General features: G+C 42.9%; 1 long non-coding RNA gene across 1 annotated transcript; it reads right to left on the bottom strand.

Moving 5' to 3' along the window:
* Window positions 1–2,830: 2,830 nt before the first annotated feature.
* LOC115088829 lies at window positions 2,831–16,213 on the bottom strand. The gene is made up of 4 exons (XR_003855918.1): window positions 15,811–16,213; window positions 15,444–15,688; window positions 3,494–3,653; window positions 2,831–3,406 (listed from the first exon to the last, which is right to left on the bottom strand). It is a non-coding gene; the product is annotated as an uncharacterized LOC115088829 (long non-coding RNA).
* Between the last annotated feature and the right edge of the window lie 2,066 nt (window positions 16,214–18,279).

Raw genomic sequence — 18,279 nt, 5'->3', positions numbered from 1 at the left:
TTCCCTGTCAACTATTACTCCGAGGTTGCGAGCATGATTGATTGGAGATATAACCGTATTTTGGTTCATTAGTTTCAGTGGTGGTATTTGAGGAGAGTTGTTCCTTCTGTCTAATAAGATCATTTCAGTCTTGTCGAAGTTGAGGATGAGTTTTAAGTTGGTTAGTATTTCCTTTATACTGTTTAGGTAAGTGGCTGTTAATTTGTTTGTTTCTTCTAGTGATTTTTTTATTGGGATTAATATTTGAATATCATCAGCATAGATGAAGTGGGTCAGATTGAGATTTGATAGGAAGTGGCATAATGGCAGCAGATAGATGTTAAAGAGCGTCGCTGACAGAGTGGATCCTTGGGGAACTCCAGTGTTTAGATTGATTTTCTTTGAGAGGGAATAATTGAGTAGCACTTAGTAGGATCTTTGTGATAGGTAAGAGGAAAACCATTGTAGGGTTGTTTCCTTAGCTCCAATTTCAGATAGACGGTCAATCATAATAGAGTGGTTTACTGTATCGAAGGCTGCAGATAGGTCGAGTAGGATTAGAAGGTAGCTGTGGCCTTTTTCAAAACCTTTGAGTACGAAGTCGTTCATTCTTAGTAGTAGCGTCTCAGTGTTCAGGTGCTTTCTGAAGCCAAATTGAGAGGATAGCAGGATGTTGTTTTCCTCTAGGTGGTCAGTGAGCTGTGTGTGGACAACTTTCTCAATGATTTTGGCAATGAATGGGAGGTTTGATATGGGTCGGTAGTTCAGTGGGTTTTCTGGATCAAGATTATTCTTTTTCAGAATGGGTTTGATGATTGCCGATTTTAGGCATTCTGGGTAGTTTCCTTCCATGAGGGAAAGGTTTACAATTTCAGTTATTGTCTTAGTTATTGGTGGTTCAAGATTTTTTATCGTTGTAATGGGTATGGTGTCAATAGGGTGTTTGGCTAGGTTCATTTTTTTAATGATCATTTGGACTTCCAAAGAAGATGCTGTCTCAAAGTTGGGCCAGCTTTTTGTTTGAATGTTCAGTATTTTCTGGTCTTGTGAGTCATTTTTTAGGTTGTTCTTTATGAGGATTTTGATTTTTTCATTAAAAAAGTCTGCGAAGTCATTACTAGTGATCTTTGGTGTTCATTGTGGCTGATCATCGCAAGATGATTTGGTTAGGCTGTTGAAGAGCATCTTAGGGTTTTGTTGGTATTTGGTTATTTTGTTAATGTAGAAATCTTTTTTTGTTTTATGGATGAGTTTTTTGTATTCTGCTAGTTGTGCTCTGTATGCGTTTAGTAGTGTGGTTGTTTTGTTTTTTTCTCCATGATTTCTCTTTTTTTCTGAGTTTCCGTTTGGCTGCTCTGATGTTTTCATTGTACCAAAGGTTCTGATTTTTTGGTTCTTTTATAGTTTTCTTTATTATGGGATTTATCTTATCTGCTATGGTTCTCATTATGGTGATCCAGGATGATGTTGTGTTTTCTGTGTTTGATAGGTCTATGTTTGTTAGTTCAGTTTGTAGATTTGCTTGAAGAGTTTCGATGCCAAAAGGTGGATGGTAAGAGAAGGATTTGGTTGTGCTTTTTCTTGTTGTGAGTTTACAATTTGAATATAAGTTTGCGTGGATTATAGAGTGGTCTGACCATGGTATTTTTGTTATCTTAGTTTGGTGGTTTGACCAAAAATTGGTGTTGAGGAAGACTAGGTCTAGTGTGTGACCTGCTTTGTGCGTTGGTCCATTGATAAGTTAATTGAGACCCAGTGATGATAGCGCATCAATGATTGAGGAGCAGGCAGGAGAGTAGGGGGCAGTATGTGTAAACTGAAGTCACCAAGAATAATTATGGGTTTGTTAATTGATAATTTGGTCAGGAAAAATTCAATAAGTGGTGAGCAGTTTTTATCGAGAGTATTAGGGGGGCAGTATACCAGACAAATTTGTATATGTGGAGAATCAAATAGTGCAATTTCCAGTGGAGAGCAGTTGCTTGTTGTAATTAATTTCATCTGTAGGTTTTTTTTTGATGATTAGCATAAGGCCACCGCCTTTCTTTTTAGGTCTGGGTAAAGAAAAAGTTATGTAGGTAGAGTTATTGATTTGGTTGATTAGTACTGTGTCTGTGTTTTTTGCCCATGTTTCTGTGATGACTATGAAATCTAGTTTTTCATCTTGGAGAAGGTCATTGACGATTGGTATTTTTTTTATTATAGATTGAGTATTAAAGAGTAGGAAAGAAAGTGTTAAGTAGCTGCTGAGAGATTTGTTGTGAGTAATGGTTGAGTGTTGATATTTATGTTTTATTTTTGTTTTTGTTCCTCTGTCGTTCCAATTGTTGTAAGCATTTTGGTCGTTTCTGTTGATCTTACAGTCTTTGGGGGATTGATGGTTTGCCATTCTTTGGTTGTTCGGGAGGTATCAAGAGATTGAGTACTGCTAGCACTGTGGTTTGCACAAAGGGATACACAAAGGGGAGCGCCTTTTTTTTTTCTAGAGAGTAAATCTATAGCTTATCCATAGTCTCTCTATGTATGGCTTACACTTCAAGCCGTGTACTAGTTGGATGGCTCTTCTTTGATTTGCATATACTTTGCTAATGTCCTATTGTATAAGTGATCACAGTTCACCCAAAATTCTTTACAGCCACTAGTGCAAAAAGCAGAACTTTTTATTTATTTTTTATTATCTATTTATTTAAAAGATTGGAATTTTTCCAAATAGCAGCTCTAGGGAAAGAACTATATTATATACTACTGAAGATGTAGTCACAAGCTATTTGTCACAAATAAAAATCTTTACATTGTGCACCTTAGATACTCCATTAGCACCCATCACTCATTCTACAAATACACTCACAAGCATTTGATTACTCAGATAGATAAACAGTTTTAATTTACTTCCAGGAGACTTGAGAAATAAATGTATTTAATCTCGCTTAAGGCTGGGGTAACACCAGGCCACAGCACTGCTGCAGCCATGCTACGTCAATTACTTCAAACCTTCCAGCCTAACATGGCTATGTTTCAATACAATACCATCTGTCTGTCTCTAAGGTGAATGGAAACTGAGGGCCTGTTTCATTAAGGATTTTTCTCCAAGTCTGTGTCTATGGGAAAAGATCTAGATGAATCAGGCTCTAAATGTTACTATTTGCTTGTTGCTGAGTATCTTTAGTCAATATATTACTCTTGCAATTCTTTAACAGGCTTCCTTATCTCCTATGTTAGTTGGTGTCTTCCTATGTGATTGTTTCATGCAGGACTGAGAAGCTTTTCACTGAAGTAGCTCTGCAACATTTTCTCCTTTGAAATAATTATTTAATGCTACATTGATTTATACTTAGCGCTGTTTAGAATGTTCTTTTATTTGGCAGGTTTCTTCATTTCTTCATCTTGTATGACAGTGTCTTCCACAGTCTTGGTAAAATAGAGGGGCCTATAAAAGGGAAAGAATTTTCAGAGCAATTTACATGGGTACAACACATTTTATCCACTTTAATCATCTGTCTGAAAATGTGTTTACCTCAATGTGGCTAAAAGGCCGCACATTGCTCCATAACACATATTCTTTTAGCTTCATTGAGAGGAGGCATTCCCCGGGATGTTTTTAGATTGGGGAAGGGAAATAGCACATGTTGACAGTATTTTCAATTTACATGCGTTGTTTTGCATGAAAAATGTACCTGCAGAAAAAGCAGATTAAAAATTTACTCATGATAAGTTCCAAAGTGAAAGTATGTTGTAGGGTTTTATTATAAAATTCTAAAATATGCCATGCTGGGTTAAACCAAGGTCCTTTGAGCTTAACTCCTTTCTCTGACAGTGGCCAGTTGATAGTTTCATGGAGTATTCACTTGCTTTAGTAATATTTGAAAGGATAAATAGCTGTTCCCTATTTTCCTGCTCTACTGCACTCAACTTTGTGGATTACCAACTAATTAAAAGATAGAAACAGAGAGTAGGACTAAATGGTAAATTTTCCCAATGGAGAAAGGTGAATAGCGGAGTACCCCCAGGATCTGTTCTGGAACCACTGATTTTTAATATATTTATAAATGTTCTGGAAATGGGAACAACAAGTGAGGTGATCAAATTTATCAATGACACAAAATTATTCAAAGTTGTTAAATCACAAGAGTATTGTGAGAAATTGCAAGAGGACCTTGCAAAACTGGGAGACTGGGCATGCAAATGGAAATGAAATTTAATGTGGACAAGTGCAAAATGATGCACTTAGAAAAAGAGTAATCCAAATTATAGCTACACAATACAAAGATCCACATTAAGAGTCATTACTCGGGAAATGATCTAGGTGTCGTCATTGATAAACGTTGAAATCTTCTGCTCAGTGTGCAGTAGGGATGTGCAGAGGGACCGCATATGTTGCATTCGGTATTCGTATTCGTCGGCGGGCAGATACATTGCATTCGGCAAGGGGGGCCCCTGTTACGTTCATGCATTCATTCTTATTCATTTCCCGGCTAAAGCTTAATTAACTACATCCCCCCACCCTCCTGACCCCCCAAACACTTACCAAAACTCCCTGGTGGTCCAGCGGGGGGTCCGGGAGCCATCTCCTGCACTCGGGCCATTGGCTGCCGGTAATCAAAATGGCGCCGATAGCCTTTGCCCTTACTATGTCACAGGGGCTACCGGTGCCATTGGTCAGCCCCTGTCACATGGTAGGAGAACAAGATGGTGCCAGCCGTCCATTGCTCCTACCATGTGACAGGGGCTGACCAATGGCACCGGTAGCCCCTGTGACTTAGTATGGTCAAAGGCTATCGGCGCCATTTTGAATACCGGCAGCCGACGGCGTGAGTGGGGTAGATGGCTCCCGGACCCCTCGCTGGACCACCAGGGAGTTTTGGTAAGTCTTGGGGGGGGGGGGTCAGGAGGGTGGGGGGTTTGTTTAAATTTGCTCCTTTAGACGGCCAAATAATTCAGTGAAGATTTGTTGTATTTGTGGGGAATCGAGATATGTTTCGCTTCCCCATGAATACAACGAATATGGCCCTATACATTGCGGATTACCAATACGTTGCAAATGAATGCACACCCCTAGTGTGCAGTAGAGATGTGGTTCGGTTTTCGCCCTATTTAGGAAATTGAACGAAATTTCCTAATTCGTTGTTGTTTCGGAGCCTCCGAAACACAACATAAACGGCGTTGTTTCGGAGGCCCCGAAACCGGAAACGAAATTTCCCCCCCGAAATTCGGGGGAAAATTCGTTTTCGGGTTTGCCTGGGGAGAGGGCAAAAATTATTTTTTTTTAATTAAAAACCACCCCAAACCACCCCAAATTTAAATTAATTATAATACACCACCCCCCGATCCCTCCCCAAGACTTACGAAGATCCCTGGTGGTCCAGCGGAGTCCCGGCTTCCATTTGCCATGCCCTCCGTGCCCTAGTTCGTGCCAGTGCAAGCCGCGCGCCAAAATGGTGCCGAATAACCCGAACGACCATGTCACAGGGGCTTTCGGCGCTATTGGTCAGCCCCTGTCACATGGCCATCGGCGCCATCTTGTGCTCCTATCATGTGACAGGAGCTGACCAATGGCACCGAAAGCCTCTGTGACATAGTATGGGCAAAGGCTATCGGCGCCATTTTGGTTACTGGCAGCCGAAAACGAAATCGCTCTCCGACCCTTGCTGGACCACCAGGGATTATTGGCAAGCCTTGGGGGGGTCAGGAGGGGGCTTCTGACCCCCCTCCCCCAAGGCTTGCCAATAATCCCTGGGGGTCCAGCAAGGGTCGGAGAGCGATTTCGTTTTCGGCTGCCAGTAACCAAAATGGCGCTGATAGCCTTTGCCCATACTATGTCACAGAGGCTTTCGGCGCCATTGGTCAGCTTCTGTCACATGATAGGAGCACAAGATGGCGCCGATGGCCATGTGACAGGGGCTGACCAATAGCGCCGAAAGCCCCTGTGACATGGTCGTTTGGGCTATTCGGCACCATTTTGGCGCGCGGCTTGCACTGGCACGGACTAGGGCACGGAGGGCAAATGGAAGCCGGGACTCCGCTGGACCACCAGGGATCTTCGTAAGTCTTGGGGAGGGATCGGGATGGGGGGGGGGGTTGTATGTACTAAAAATGTTTGGAAACATGTTTAAATGCTTGGGGTGGGTTTTTTTTTAGCTTCGTTTCCCGGTTCGTTTTTCGGTCCGGTTTCGGGTTTCTCGTTTCGTTTTCGGACAAACGACCCGACAACGAAACGTGAACACCCGAATTATACCACGAAGTATTCGAACCGAAAAACGACCCGGCAGAACAAAACGAAGCACATCTCTAGTGTGCAGTAGCAGCCAAGAAAGCAAAGAGAATGCTATGGATTATTAGGAAAGGAATGGAGAATAAAACAGAGAATATCATAATGCCTCTGTATTGGTCCATGGTGCGACCTCATCTTGAGTATTGTGTGCAGTTCTCATCACCACATCTCAAAAAAAATATAGCATAATTTGAAAAGGTACAGAGAAAGGTGATCAAAATGATAAAGGGAATGGAACAATTCCCCTATGAAGAAAGGCTAAAGAGATTATGACTTTTCACCTTGGAGAAGAGAGCTGAGGAAAGATATGATAGAGGTCTATAAAATGAGTGGAACAGAACGAGTAAACATTAATCAGTTGTTTACTCTTTCATAAAGTACAAAGGCTAGGAAACTCATAATTAAGTTACTAGGTGGTAATACATTTAAAACTAATAAGAAAAAATATTGTTTTACTCAATGCATATAAAACTATGGAATTCATTGCCAAAGGATGTGGTAAAAGCTATTAGTATAACTGTATTTAAAAATGGTTTGGACAAATTCCTAGAGAAAAAATCAATTAAACATTTTTAAGATAGAGTTGCAAAACTCCACTGATTATTTTTGGGATAAGCAGCTTGGAATCTATCTCCTCGGGATCTTGCCAGGTACTTGTGACCTGGATTAGCCACTGTTGGAAATAGGATACTGGGCTTGATGGACCTTTGGTCTAAACCTGTATGGCAAGTGTTAAATTCTTATAAACTTCTATGATATTTATTTATTGTATTGTTTATGAATTGTTTGTAATAATTTTTGAACTACATACAGTATGTATTTATGAATTTTTGCTTTATTTTATTTGTATTGATGAAATTGTGTCTTTGCATGTTATATATCTCCCCTCCCCCCGGTCCCAAAGAACCACCTGGTGTGACTTAGGAGTCCAAGATCAGATTAGACTTTGGAAATTGATGCAAAGTCTGCAGATTAAAAATACTCATGGACTTTGTCCCAATGTGGACAGTTTAAAAATTGCCCCTTAATACCTACACTAAAAACATTTGAGCATACTCTGTTCTCTTATTTATTTATTTATTTATTTATTTATTTATTTATTTGAAATCTTTTATGTACTGTCTATACAATAGTAGTGGGTCTAAGTGGTTTACAGAAATAAAACATTCATAGTTAATTAAAAACATAAAGCAAATGAGTCAAACAAGCAATAAAAAATCCAGGTCCAAACATAAATGAAAGATCAATAAACTACAGGCCCCTTGGTTGCATCTCCGTCCTTCAAAAGTATATAAAAATATGCCTGGCACATACTGCTGCTTTTTATTGCTGAAAGGAGAAGCAGGAGAGCTATGGACCCCATGAGAGGAAGTAAACAGAAAAATGACACCAACAAACACATCCAAGCTGAATGTATCTGATATTTCAGGAACAGCCAGAAAAGAGGAAGAGAAAGGAAACTGATGCTAAATTGGAGGAGGGCTCCGAGGCAAGGGCTGCAGAATAGTTTAAAGAGCCTGGTGCAGGAACACATTAAGAAATTTGCTCTTCATGCAACTTAAGCACAACAAGATTCTGGAGCTAATACTACATACTCAATGGTACTTGTTAGCAAAGACTGCACTAGAAAAGGTCTGGGTGGCAAGGAGAAAATTTAGGGATACATCAAGGCAGATGGGTAACTTGGAGTTACCCATAGAATGGTTAAACACATTAAAAATAGACTCCAGGATGATCTATGAAAAGTCCACCAAGATTCAGGCTTTTCACAGAAAGAGAGCGTGAGGGCATGTCTCTTAAGTTTACCTCACTCCACTGGCAAAATTTGCTAAAACAAACTGGGTCTGGATGTCATCAGCAAGCATCTCCCACCCCCACCCCCATAATACTGGCAGCAAGTGATGATTACATGTGTCTGTTTGTTTGTTTACTTATTTAGAGACATTTATATTCCGTTATTCTAACAGTCAATCATAGTGGTTTACAGAATTAATATACAATTAAAACAAATAAAAAAAACCCCCAATACATTCCAATTTGGAAGTTGGTTTCAGGCATGCAAGTTGTCTTGTACCAGCCTTGTTTGGTTTGTATGGCTATGCTGGCTTTAGTGTGTGGAGATGTGGTTGTAAATTGTGAAAGAGGCTCAGTTTCTGGTTTAAGGGTAAATAAGATAAAGGAGTCCTTACCTAGCAGCCACCCTCTGAATAATGGCTTTCCTCAAATTGTTCAAAGAGAGTTAAGGGTCATAGGATAAAGAAATCTGGCCACCACATTATGAATTCACATGCACATGTCACATGCCAATTGCATATTCAAGGAATGAAAGGATTTCCTGTTTCTTACTTCCCCTTTCCCTTTCATGAGGTAGTGTAAATAGTAGCACTACATGAGTACAATCAGTTGCACTAATCATGTTAGGCTGGCAAAATAATAAAAAATTCTTTTTTTGGTCCTGCCATTGTTATCTGATTATGAAATTGAATATACATCCCAGCTCATATGTGCAGGGTGAGCAGTGTCTGATGGAAATATAAAGGGATGCAAACTTAAATTAAAAAAAAAACATCTTTTTTTTTATAGTTCCATTTCATTTGGCTCCTTTGACATGAAATAAACTGCAAGCCTAATGAAAATACAAACAAAAAAATATGAAATGAAACAATGTTCTAGGTGAGTCCCCATCTCCTGCAAAATAACAAAAACCAATGCTTTCAGATCTGCCCCCATCCTCCTAAACCCCCCCCCCCCCTCGATGCCTCTTAGCTCATCCATGGGCTTTCAAAAGTCCAAATGAGGTAGCTGCAATACCCAGTCACTTCTGCCCCAGTGAATTTCAACTTGAAAATGGTATCAGCCAGCCAGCCCCAAGGCTGGTGCCATATTATTGTACAAAGGTACAGACAAAAGAGGGAAAGGGGTTGAAGCAGGACTAGCCAGGGCTGATAGCTATTACTATTGAAAATTTAGAGGTGAATTTTAAAAGCCAGGTGTGTTCCAAAATAGGGAGATGTACATGCATGTAGGACATGCGTGCACAAAGTGGATTTTAAAAGCCACATTCATGTGCGCACACATCTCCCAATAAGAACATAAGAAATTGCCATGCTGGGTCAGACCAAGCGCATCAAGCCCAGCATCCTGATTCCAGCAGAGGCCAAACCAGGCCACCAGAAGCTGGCAATTACCCAAACACAAAGTGCTACTATTGCAATGAATAGCAGTGGCTATTCCCTAAGTCAACTTGATTAATAGCAGTTAATGGATTTCTCCTCCAAGAACTTATCCAAACCTTTTTTGAACGCAGCTACACTAACTGCACTAACCACATTCTCTGGCAACAAATTCCAGAGCTAATTGTGTGTTGAGTGAAAAATAATTTTCTCTGATTAGTCTTAAATGTGCTACTTTCTAACTTCATGGAATGCCCCCTAGTCCTTCTATTATCCGAAAGTGTAAATAACTGATTCACATCTACTCATTCAAGACCTCTCATAATCTTAAAGACCTCTATCATAAACCCCCTCAGCCGTCACTTCTCCAAGCTGAACAGACCTAACCTCTTCAGCCTTTCTTCATAGGGGAGCTGTTGGTTGCCCTTCTTTGTACCTTCTCCTTCGTAACTATATCTTTTTTGTGATGCGGCAACCAGAATTGTACACAGTATTCAAGGTGCGATCTCACCATGGAGCGATACAGAGGCATTATGACATTTTCTGTTTTATTAACCATTCCCTTCCTAGTAATGCATGAATACCTCACTCTAATTCAAAAAAGGGGCATGGTGTGGGCATGAGCATTCTGGGGCAGGGCCAAGAGATGTGTACACAAATACTTATGTGCCTGGGTGTGCACCCCCTTGTCCAGAACCGCATAACTTTACTTCTGCTATGGAGGTGCACATTTAAAAAAAAAATATTTCTGACTGCTCTGTCTGAGCATGTATTTAGAGGTTAGGCTGTATGGATTCAGAGTTGTCACCCAGACACAGAATAGTTTGTAGGCCTCAGGCCAACCTCTGAGTGAACTATTTCACTGAGTGAACAGTGAAATATTTACTGTTTTGCACTGAAAATGCTTATGAACAGGTATGAACAGGTATGAATCTGTTTATTGTAGTTATTCCAGTAGTTCCAGTAGTTCTATGGTGAGAAAGTAAGAAATTAACGGCTGACCGTCGGCCCCTGTGACATAGTGAGGGCAAAGGCGATCAGCTGCCAGTATTCAAAATGGTAGCCTCACTATGTCACAGGGCCGACGGTCGGCCCCTGTGACATAGTGAGGGCAAAGGCGATCGGCGCCATATTGAGTACTGGCATCCAATGGCCGGCGTGCAGGAGGTCACTCCCGGACACCCGCTGGACTTTTGGCAAGTCTTGTGGGGGTCAGGAAGGTCCCCCAAGACTTTTCAAAAGTCCCTGGTGGTCCAGCGGAGGTCCGGGAGTGACCTCCTGCACTCGGACCGTCAGCTGCCAGTAATCAAAATGGCGCCGATAGCCTTTGCCCATATTATGTCACAGGGGCTACCGGTGCCATTGGTCAGCCCCTGTTACATGGTAGGAGCACAAGATGGCACCAATGGCCATGTGACAGGGGTTGACCAATGGCACCAGTAGCCCCTGTGACATAGTAGGTCAAAGGCTATCGGCGCCATTTTGAAACCAGTACCGAGGGTGTGAGTGCAGGGGATGGCTCCCGGACCCCCCGCTGGACCACCAGGGAGTTTTGGTAAGTCTTAAGGGGGTCAGGAGGGTGGGGGGGGGTTGTAGTTAATTTAATTTTAGCAGGGGAACGAATAGAAATCAACATATTAACGCATCGGGGAGCCATACAGCCAAATGCAATGTATCTGCTCCCCGACGAATCCAAATCCCAAATGCAACATATGGCATCCCTCTGCACATCCCTAGTGGGAAATCATGGATGCCTTGAATAGGCCATGGCCTTGGGTGTCCATTATGGGCCCCTCAGACTTCCAGAATAGGCATCCATTATCTATGTTGCATGGACTCCCAAAGCATGGATACCTTGGAAAGGCCAAGGCTTTGGGCATCCGTTATCTAGGGCATATGGATCCTTCACGGATGCCCAAAGCATGGACACCTTGGAAATGCCAAGGCCTTGGTAGTCTGTTATCTAGGGTGCACGAAACCTTCATGGATGTTGAAAACATAGACACCTTGGAAAAGCCAAGGCCTTGGGTGTCTATTATCTAGGGTGCATGTACCCTTCCATAGTGGACGCCCAAGGTCTTGGCCTCTCCATGGCATCCATGTTTTGGGCGTCCTTGAAGAGTCTGTGCAACCTAGATAATGTTATTATTTGTAAGGGTTTTGGGTGGATCCCTGGACCTGTGGCAGATGACCACGCCCACGCGGGGAAGTCCCGTGAGGGGCCACAGGTAAGGCTCAGCATAGGAGACACACACACACACTAGTTCTTTTATTATACAGGATTGGAGAACCACCAGAGGTGGCAGTAGTGAGCTGGAAAGTAGCCCGGTTGGGCTTGTGGTCCCTCAGGCTCTGGAACAGTGATCCTACAATGGCTGTGCTGTAATAGAGAGAACTGATATTGTGAGTAGTAGCAGGATATGCAGAGTTCAGGAATAGAGCCTCGTTGATAATGTACTCACGCAGCGGTCTCTCAGTGTGGAGCACAGGAACTGGAGTAAAGGCAGGCCCTCGAGGAGCGAGTATCTGGTTCCAGGGAATAGCTCTGAGAGATAGAGATGGTAACTCACAGATGATATAGGCAGCGGTGTCTTCCTGGCAGAAGTGGAGTCCAAGTAACGAGTCCAGGAACATGGGCCCTCGAGGAGTGAGTACCGGTTCCAGACTGCAACCTGAAAGATAAAAGAGAGAGAGGCCCCCGAGGAGCGGGTACCCCCAAATAGAGTAGGTCCAAAGGAGGCAGAGTTGCAAGGTACGGAGAACGAATCCCATCCGTTAGGAAACCTTTACTAACTCGATTAGCTAGTAATCGCGTAGGCCTTTTGTATCCTGGATGTATGACATCATCACAGGGGGATGCCCCTGAGGTTTGCGCCACTGAACGTACTTGAAGCAGGGTCGAGAGACGCGCACGCCCTAAGGCAGCTGAACAGCATGGCGGGAGGCAGCGCCCAAGCCGGTCCGGGGACACCGGAGAGGACTGCAGGTAGAAGCCGCAGCAGCCAAACATCCGTCAACCGCAGGAAGAGTCACCAGAGAGGTAAGGAGGGCGGAGTGGAGACGTCGGGCAGCGACAGTCATAATAGATAATGGACGCACATTGGATTCTGAAGGGCCCAAATCCGGGACTTGGGTGTCCGTTTAGTGCTGGGATGCAGATAACGGACATCCACGCGGAAAGTCTTTTCTGCACATGATTGTGGATGTCCTCTCCGACGGCAACATCCAGACATCCATTTTGTATGGCGACTTCGGTGACTGAGGCTCTAAAATGCCACGTGGGAGGCTCCCTAATTTTAAAGGAGACGTCTGGCTCATTGCGTAGCTGGTGATAGCAAATGAGAGGCACCTGTATTTTATCCTTAGGTACTGGCAGAACCAGGATCAGGAGGATGAGGCCTGACTGGCGCTCAAGGCAAGCTTTAATGCCCAGACTTCCTTCCCCAGAGAGGTAAACTTGGCGGTAGGGAAGATGATGATAGGGTTCAATCCTCTTTTTTTTTTTTTATTGATTGTTGCTGCATGATTACCAATGTTTCACAAAGGACTGCAGATTTTTTATGTCAATATGGCCAATTGTGGTTTAACAACCTTTGTTCCAGGAAGTTGTCCTTTTGCACCAGGAACTTCAAAATTGTTCAGGGGATAATAATAATAATAACAGTGTGGAAAAATCAAGCTTCCTAGCATGGACCAATTGAATCACATTTCTTCATTGCTGATGCAGTTTTGATAAAAACCCACAGGGCAAGTTAATGAACAGGGTGGGAACTACAAGCTGCACATCAATTTCTTGCATAGTTGAATGTTTTATTTTATTTTTGGTACCCATCAGGTGGAGTCTTTGAAGAAGAGGGCCTGGAGGCTCTGACTGGAGGACCAGGACTACCTCCAGGCCCTATGCACCCAGCGTGGGCTATAGGAAGGTATGTGTTGTTGTTTTCACATCGAAGTAGGAAACACGAGACAAAAAAGTGAATACAGTTTAATGGTTATGTAAAGCACACTGAAAACTATATTGTTTGAAGCTTGCGGTCTATATATGTCTAATAATGTAAATTATAAATAATAACCACTCATGGCTATTAAAGGTTTGCCTGAAATTGTGCCAGCCTATGTCAACTGTGTACAATTGATAAATCCTGATAAATAACTCCCTCCAGGCCACCCTTCAGGACCCTTTCCCCTCCATTAAATCTTAGTAATACTTTGATATTTCTCATTTCAGAAATCTCCAGCACATCTGAGGAGAAACAGGAGGAGAACGGTGAGGCGCCACACCACCTCCTCAACCACCTCCGAGGCACAAGCAGCAATGCCACCACCACCATCTCCACCTCCCCCCCAGCACCCATTTCTCCCACCTTCCTATCCATGGAGGTGAAGGAGGTCGTCATCATTGATGACCTGCTCTTACTGGAGGCAGCAGGTTGCCAGTTCCTGGAGGCTGGTGCAGCATCCAGGGAAGGGCCATGGGTGCAAGGCAGGTCCTCTCCCATCCAGGCATGCCTGGATGCTGTGCTGGCTCTCCAGGTCCAGTTGACCCATGGTCTGGATGTCCCGGAGGGCCTAGTGGTCCAGACGGTGGCCAGCTTGGCAAATGTGAGGCTTGGCCAGCAGGAAATGATTGAGCTGCTGCGATCTATGGCAGCAGCTCAATCACTGGTGGCCATGGCCTGGGCTCCACCAAGCCAGCTACCATCTCCCCATCAGTGGCGATCCTCCTCGGCTCCCATACACCTTATCCCATGCCTCCCCTCCCCCCTCCCCTTCATCCCTGCCCCTCCTCTCTTGTTAATATTTTGGCTGGAGTTTATTTTGCTTGTTCAAATATATTTGTTAAAACATTATTGTGGCTGTCCTGTGTACAAAGTTGCCTAGATAGAGGGATGTGATATTAGGTGTAGAAAGGTGAAATTACTGATGCCAGTGGTGGTGGTGGGGATAGGGGAGGGAAGAGATTGATGATACCAAGAGAGAGGCATGAAAATTATGCTGGGGGAAGAGGGGAGGGAGACGGCAATGATGCCAAGGGGCAGGGGGTTGAGTGAAGAGATTGACGATTGGAAAGTGGGTGTTGTGCCATATGCAAACAGAAATTTAAAAAAAAAGAATAGACAGCCAGCAAACACTGATCAGATATGTCTTATATGTGTATGGCTTAAAAATCAAGTTTTATGTTGGTTACTAATTTCCCAGACTAGTTTTTTATTGAAGGTGCTTTTGTAGGATGTTTTCCAACATTTATAATAGTGTAGCATGTAAAAGGTCATAATGACAAATTAATGGACCAAAATATAAAAATGGAGTGCCATACGGGCTCCTGTGCCCGTATGGGACTAGGGAAATGGAGACATATGGCTCTTTGCAGAGCTGGAGATTAGAGATGTACTTCGGGTTTTGCTATCATGGTGGGCTTCGTTTTAGGGTCCACCACAGGAATTTTGCTTTTCCTGCAGTTCAGGTTTTTTTTTTTTGGGGGGGGGGGCCCTGATTTTTGGGTTAGTGCGCACTGACCCGAAAAATGAATTTTTCGGAAATTTCAGAAAATATTCTTTTGTTTTTCGGTTCTCCCAAACTATACCGAATTAGGCAATTTCAATGAAATTGCTTAATTTGGGAAAAACGAATATACATCCCTACTGGTAATAGCAGATGAGAGGCACCCAATTAACCATGATAGTGGTTATGCACCGGTGAGTCTTCTATCTAGGCCTCAGTCTGCACAAGGCAAACGTCTTGGACTTTGTCTAAACCTGAGCCCATAAATAGGAAATATAATTAATTGCTTACACAGAACATTCAACTTTTGTTAGAATAATTATTGGGCTAATATTCATGGGTGTTTCAGAGAATGCAAAGTACTGGCTATATCTTGGATGGCGCTGATCAGATCGCCCATCAAGCTGGACAGAATAACCACTGCCTCTTTGTTCTCCTTGCACATTTCCTTGAATTGAGTGTACTAACTCATTGAGCTACTCCTGTCGTGACAGTATTTCAGACATAAAGTGTTCACTCACCCCATCAATGCTGAACAAAGCCTTGTCCAGGTCTGGGGTCACTCTTGCCTCATCCAGGGCCAGTGCTGCTATTGTCTCAGCTATAACCTCCATCAGGTTGAGTGTGATGGGGGCCTCGGTCTCATTATCCTAGACTAGTTGGCTGGGGGACACCTTGGTTGACAATGGAAAGACAAGTTCCAGTGTGAGAAGGGATTGTGTCTCTCCCTCCATGACATCTGACACATTATTGTCAACTCCTTGATCTATGGAGAAAGATGGAGAAACACAAATTGAAGTTCTTTATATAGTTCTCAATTGTTACCCACCCAAGAGCCCAAAAGAAAAACATAAAATACAAACAAGGTGGCACTTTCAAAATTCATACCTTTACCTGCTCCTGTGTCAGCCCCATACAGTGTGGCCAGCCCAGCCATGATCTCTGGGCGCACAGTGCTCAGGCCTAGCTCTTTGACAGGGGTCAAAAGTATATCAAATGGTGGCCACCCACCAGTCCTGTGTGCTGACACCTCAATTTAGAGTGACGGCCTTTTCTTTTACCACCCTTCTAGTGTTACGCCACCGGTGCTGGATTTGTTTGGCATCCCTGTACTTGACCAACAGGGATCTGACAACCAGCACGATCCTCTCCCAAATCTGTTTCTTTGTAGAAGCAAAAGCCTTTGATCTGAAGAAAACTTTGTAGTTTTCACACATGGCCCAGCACAGTAGGTCCTTCTCTCCGTCCGTAAAGCAAGCATCACGTGTTCGCTTCTTGGGCACTTGGCAACAGCAAGGGCCTGCCTCCTCTTCCAGATCTCCAGCCTCTCTTGCCACTTGAGAAAAAGGTTGTTTTCCAGCCATGACAATCTGTCTCTGCTCGTCAGGACTGTGAATGCAAATAAAACCAAAGCGTAGGTCAGTTATTAATAAACAATACATTTCAATTCAAGATAACTTGTCGGAATATCAACTGACCGCTAATCAATGTCAATATTACTTTCCACTAATAAGTAATAGAGAAGAAAGAAGCCGGCCACATGGCTAGAATTAAGGGATACCAATACATGCAGTTAATGGTAAGAACAAACAGGGCACATGGACAGCATGAACAGATGCCAAAAAATGCAGTTAAGGGAAGAAGAAAGAAGCAGGCCATATGACTATCATTAAAAGATACCAATACATGCAGTTAATGGAAGGGGCAGGACTTGAGAAACCGACTACAGGCCCATAACGGACGGCCACATCCTGGACACCCAGGAAAGGAACAGGACTTGTGGGTCCATTACAGGCCTGTACTCAGTCACCCAAGTCATGAGCATCTAGGAAAGGAGCAGAGCGACCAAATACAAATCATGAATGTCCTGCTCTTTTCCTGGATGTCCTTGATTTGATCATCTGTTACGGGCTATACTCAGTCACCCAAGTCATAAGCGACCAAGAAATGAGCAGGATGACCGAGTGCAAATCATGAATGTCCTGCTCATTTCCTGCTCAAGCTGTTCAATAGGAAAAACAAAAAGAAACACCTCTTACCTGTTTATAATGAAGCAATGCTAATCTTGATCTTGAGATTCCTGTATTATTTATTTATTTATTTATTTAAATTCTTTTAATATACCGATGCTCAAGACCAGGTCTTATCGTACCGGTTTACAATGAACTAGGGGGAAAAAACCAGTTAACAAAAGAAGCAGGAAATTACATTATAACAGGGAATGTGGAACTTGGTAGTTAGAGGAAAGGATAGGTTAAACAATTTCTAACAGGAGAACAGAGCAAATAAGCAGAAACGTAAGTGCTTACATGGTAAGCATTATATACCAAAATTACATCGTGTGTAATATTAGGCAAGTTATATTAAAGTGCGGTTGTCCGAGAAACAGTTCCTTTTTTGAGTTGCTGAAGGAGGACGCAACCGCGGGGTATGTAACTGTGGGGGTGATCCTGCGGTTTCTTCAGGGGTATGCTTGGGCGAACAGCCAAGTTTTTAATTTTTTTCTGAAAGTGATATGGCAGTGTTCCTGGCGGAGATCTGGTGGGAGAGAGTTCCAGTGATGCGGACCGGCAGTTGATAGTGCACGTTTTTCAATGGTGTTGTGGAGAACGGACTTTTTTGGGGGAACCTGGAGGGAATCTCTGTATGCAGATCTGTCGTATCGACAGATCTGCATACAGAGATATACGAAAATACGTATACAAATACGAATACCAGGTACCAATTCACACCAGTCTGTATAGAGTACAGATCCAATTTGAACTGAATACAAAAGGACAGTTGGATTCCCAGCAGCGATTTATATACCTCCCAGGCAGGATTATGACATCATGTTGGGGAAATGATAAATTTGAAAATGAAAAAATTGCAAATAAATTGCAAATTTACATTTCCCATATTCCGTCTGACACATGTATGCCATTTTGAAAGAACTTTGACGCATCCACATACTGCAAGCACAATTCTGTATAGACATCCGATATAATAAAATGGGTAGTGCTATGGATGCTCTTTTTTGACCACTGCATACTTTTTTGGCACCGCTGTCATTTGTGTTTCATTTGAATACTTGATTACGCGCCTTTAGGAGAGGTGGCTATGCACGCGGTGAAAACAAATGGGCGCCCAGAACAGACATACATTTTTAGTGCATCCTTATTGCATTGGCCCATATGTGAGCTAAAAAGTAGGAGTGTGCATTCGTTTGCAATGTATTGGTAATCCGCAACGTATAGGGCCATATTCGTTGTATTTGTGGGGAAGCGAAACGTATCGCGATTCCCCACGAATACAATGAATCTTCACTGAATTATTCGGCCATCTAAAGGAGTGAATTTAAACAAACCCCCCACCCTC

This window comes from Rhinatrema bivittatum, chromosome 3, assembly GCF_901001135.1.
Source record: "Rhinatrema bivittatum chromosome 3, aRhiBiv1.1, whole genome shotgun sequence".
In the NCBI taxonomy this organism is placed as follows: domain Eukaryota; kingdom Metazoa; phylum Chordata; class Amphibia; order Gymnophiona; family Rhinatrematidae; genus Rhinatrema; species Rhinatrema bivittatum.
Note: the sequence above shows the minus strand (reverse complement) of the source record. Positions and strands in the feature narration are given on the sequence as shown.